The 4,611-nt window shown below is 39.9% G+C and overlaps 1 non-coding gene across 1 annotated transcript; it reads right to left on the minus strand.

Moving 5' to 3' along the window:
* Positions 1-730: 730 nt before the first annotated feature.
* LOC128292287 (small nucleolar RNA R71) lies at positions 731-837 on the minus strand. The gene has a single exon (XR_008282272.1). It is a non-coding gene; the product is annotated as a small nucleolar RNA R71 (small nucleolar RNA).
* Positions 838-4,611: the final 3,774 nt, after the last annotated feature.

Raw genomic sequence — 4,611 nt, forward strand, 5'->3', positions numbered from 1 at the left:
ACGATCAAGTTTTTGGCGCCGTTGTCAGGGAACTGAAATATTAGGAACACTAAATTTTTATTACTTTAGCCATTTATTTTTCTTGTAATTTTATTTTATTTTATTTTTATTATTTATTAATTTACTTTTTCTCTCTCTTGGCAGGTTTTTATAGTTTATGACTAGAAGAAACCCATCAGGACCATTACTTTTTGATGAAGAAATCGATTTTACAATTCGCAAAAATCAAAGAGAAATAAGGTGTAGTTTACGATACACGGAGAACGAGCGAGAAGACGATACTCAAACCCCAATCAAAGAGATGACCAAAAATCCATGTGATCAGCTACCTCCTGCAATTGCAGCTAATCAAAATCCTGCTCCACGTACTATGTATGATTATGCTAAACCTTCTCTAACAGGAACTGAGTCTAGTATAGTTAGACTTGTTATTGCTGCGAATAATTTCGAACTAAAACCTAACACAATTCAGATGATACAGTAGTTTGTTTAGTTTGATGGTTTGCAGGATGAGGATCCCAACACACACTTGGCAAATTTTCTTGAATTTTGCGATACATTCAAAATCAATGGCGTTTCTGATGATGCCATTCGTCTTCAGTTATTTCCCTTTTCACTGAGAAACAAAGCTAAACTGTGGTTGAACTCATTACCACGAGGGTCTATCACTACTTGGGAACAAATGACTGAGAAGTTTTTACTAAAATATTTTTTGCCGGCTAAAACGACTAAATTGCGTAATGATATCTCTTCTTTTGTGTAGATGGATTTAGAAACACTTTAAGATGCATGGGAGAGATACAAGGACTTTCTAAGAAGGTGCCCTCACCATGGGTTACCACTTTGGTTGCAAGTTTAAACATTCTACAATGGTGTGAATCCCTCGACAAGACAAATGATTGACGCAGTTGCTAGCGGAACCATCAACAGTAAAACACCGGAAGATGCCTATGAATTCATAGAGGAGATGTCACTGAACAACTATCAGTGGCAAGTTATGAGGACAAAGCCAACGAAAATAGCCGGCGTTTATAACATCGATTCAGTCACCATGCTCTCTAATTAGGTAGAACTTCTTAATAAAAGGATTGACAGTTTACTTGGTTCTACGCAGGTACATCCAATAATGAGGTGTGACTCAAGCGGAGAAGGTGTGCATACAAAATATCAATCCTTCAATCCTACAACTGAAGAAGAACAAGTCAACTATATGGGTAACAATAACTTTAGATCTCAAAATAACCTATACAGTAATACTTATAATGCAAGTTGGAGGAACCACCCCAATTTTTCCTGGGGAGGTCAAGGAAATTCAAAGCCACAAAATCCTCAGGGTTTTCAACAGCTACCTTATCAACAGGAGAAAAAACCAAACCTTGAAGAGATGCTTTCTAAATTAATCTCGATGTCAGAAACCCGTTTCAAAAATACTGAGACAGCACTTAACAATCAACAAGCATCAATCTAAGGACTCGAAACTCAAATAGGCCAGCTTTCCAAACTAATATCCGAACAACCACAAGGTAGCTTACCAACAAATACTAAACCTAATCCGAGGGAACAACTCAATGCAATTAGCACTCAAAATAAGGACGGACTCATTTCACCCGAGCTAGAAATATAGCAAGACAACGCAATGAACAAAGGCTAGAAGAGGTAAACAATAATGATACCAAAAGGTAAGTACAAATCATGAACCTCGTGTTCCATATCCTAAAGCGATGATGAAAGACAGAACAGAAGAACAATTCGGTAAGTTTGTCAAACTCTTGAAGAAATTACATATTAACTTACCCTTTATTGAAGTTCTTTCACAGATGCCCAACTCAGCAAAATTCTTAAAGGAACTTCTAAGCGATAAAAGAAAATTAGATGCTACATCGCATGTGGAACTCAATGCAGTCTGCTCAGCTATTCTAAAGAATGAGCTACCTAACAAATTAAAAGATCCAGGGAGTTTTACAATTCCTTGTTTAATTGGTAGTCTATCTGTGAATAATGCTTTAGCTGATCTAGGAGCAAGTATAAATGTTATGCCATATAAAATGTTTAAACGACTAGGTCTCGGTAAACCCAAATATACTAGGATGAGCATACAATTGGCTGACAAAACAATTAGATTTCCTAAGGGTATTATTGAAGACGGTTTCGTTAAAATTGATAAATTTATTTACCCAGTAGACTTCGTTGTCTTAGATATGGATAAGGATAACAAGTTACCTTTAATTTTAGGATGACCATTTTTAGCAACTGCCAGGACTATTATTAATGTAGGCACAGGAGAGCTAACACTTCGTGCAGGTGACGATGCAATAACACTCCAAGCACGCGACTTAGTGAAAACCTCTAAGACTCAAGATAATGCTATAAAATCTGTCGATGGTAAAACTAATATTCAATCGTCCTTGCAGGAACATCCTCGAACCAAGACAACAAAGATGGTGTGCTACTATCATGAAGAGAACAAAGATGTCTATGAAGAATGAAGACTACGGATAGAGGAGCTAGACGAATGGTGAGAACACAAACTGAGAACACATGATAAACTGAAACTACGCAAAAACAAGCCCGATACCTCTCCTAATCAACTTCAGGTCGGCGATACAGTCTTACTAGATGCCGTTGATCCTCACATTGTCACTACCACACCAAATAAGGAAATCCCTCTTACGGTACTCAGTATTTTTCCATTCGGTACAGTGGAGGTGAGTCATCCCAAGTTCGATAATTTTAAGGTAAACAACACCCGTTTAAAACCTTATTTTAAAATTGACAACAGGAATGAGGAGTATGAACTCCTCGAACCACTATGATCATTCAACGGAGAGGTAAGTTGAGCTTAGACTATAAATAAGCACTTCTCGAGAGGCAACCCGAGCACTAACATTATTAATTTCTTTAAATCTGTTATTTAACTCCTAACCTACTAATAGAAATCTTGAATACAGGTGTTTCCATAGAGACACGGCCAATCAAACAGGTATGCTTAAGGCCGTGTGAAAACAGGGCAAAAGATTTCCCCAACACAGGTGACGATAAAACGTCACGGCTGTGCGACATGGCCGTGGTCGAGCCTGCCAAAACAACACAGGCGTGCAACACGCCAGTGTGAAGAAACCATGACGGACTTGTTAAAACAGCACAGGAGTGTGACATGCCCGTGTCAAAGACCCGTGGTCGAACCTGTCAAATGTACACGGGCGTGAGGTTAGAACACATGGGCGTGGGAGAAGCGAACGAAGCTAGACACGGTCGTACGACACGACCGTGTGAACCAACACGCTCGAGGCACACGGGTGTGTGTCAAATTTCAGACGCACCAAAATAGGAAAAATGCAAAACACATAGGCTAAAATTGGGGCACACGGGTGTGTCCCATGGCCGTGTGTCATGAAATTTATAAATAGGTTGCACTATTCATTATCTTCTCCATTCAAAAACCCTAACCCTAGCCGCTGTAACTCTACACGGCCCCTGCCGTGCCCGTGCGCCGCCATCAAACTTCATTTTTAAAGCTCAATCCCTCTCTCTTAGCGTTTGTTTACTCCTTTCACTTCTATTTTACTCATTATTAATGCTTATTATTACAATAATCTCCATTACTTTTGCACTAGTTTTCATTTTTGTTAATTACTTTATCATTTAGTTTGCATTTATAGGTTCTTTATTATACATTTCAAATTAAATCAAGTTGTTAGACATACCTCATATCCATGACATTACTATGCTTATTTTCAAACTACTATCATGCTAATGTCTATCATTTAAATTGCATTCCTAGGTTAGTTACCATCCAATTTATGTTAAATTGAGACGAGGAAAACCTTATACCCATTACATTTCTATTCTCATTCTCATGATTATTGTGGTTGAGTTTGCTTCATATTAGTAGTTTTGGCTGAAATAGTTTACTTCCCCTTCGAATATGTTTACCTATTATTATTCTTTATATCAAGGCCTTCAATGTCATCTTCAAGAGGAAAGAAAACCGCCGTACCAGCCTCGAAGAAGAGGAAGGGAGCGTCATCTTCTGCGGATCCAATCGCGAAAATTCGTCACCCTTTCCTACAGTTTCCACGAGGGCCCCAAGAAGAGCTCTTCCAAATACTTTGGGTCTGACCTTTAGCAGCAGGCCGCTGCATTGACTGGGCTACCGTAGAACAAGTCTAGATGGCTGATGCGATTCGGGCTCTCTTAACCACTGACTCGTGGGAGCTGTTCTTCGGGATTATCGAGCCGACATACCTCGAGCTCACGATGAAACTCTGCTCAACGTTCCATCTCCAGACCATAATGACAAGGTACGATGATCCCGACACGGTCTAGTTTTGCCTTGGCGGATTAATTCGCCAGCTAAGCGTCCCAGAGTTTGGTACTGCACTAGGCCTATATACGGAGGAGTTTAAGGAGGAGAATGAACTACATGCTCTTAGTCGCCACATACATTTCCCACCCTCGAAGTGCTGGCACACTTTGGCCCCTAGCACGGCCTCGTACAATCCTAGCCACTCCAAGGCATCAGTTCTCCCACCATCCCTGTGGTACTTACACGCTATTTTAGCTAACACGATTACAGGGAGGCGAGAGAGCACCGGCGTCGTCAACACCCAC

The sequence above is a fragment of the Gossypium arboreum genome, chromosome 4, assembly GCF_025698485.1.
Source record: "Gossypium arboreum isolate Shixiya-1 chromosome 4, ASM2569848v2, whole genome shotgun sequence".
NCBI lineage: Eukaryota > Viridiplantae > Streptophyta > Magnoliopsida > Malvales > Malvaceae > Gossypium > Gossypium arboreum.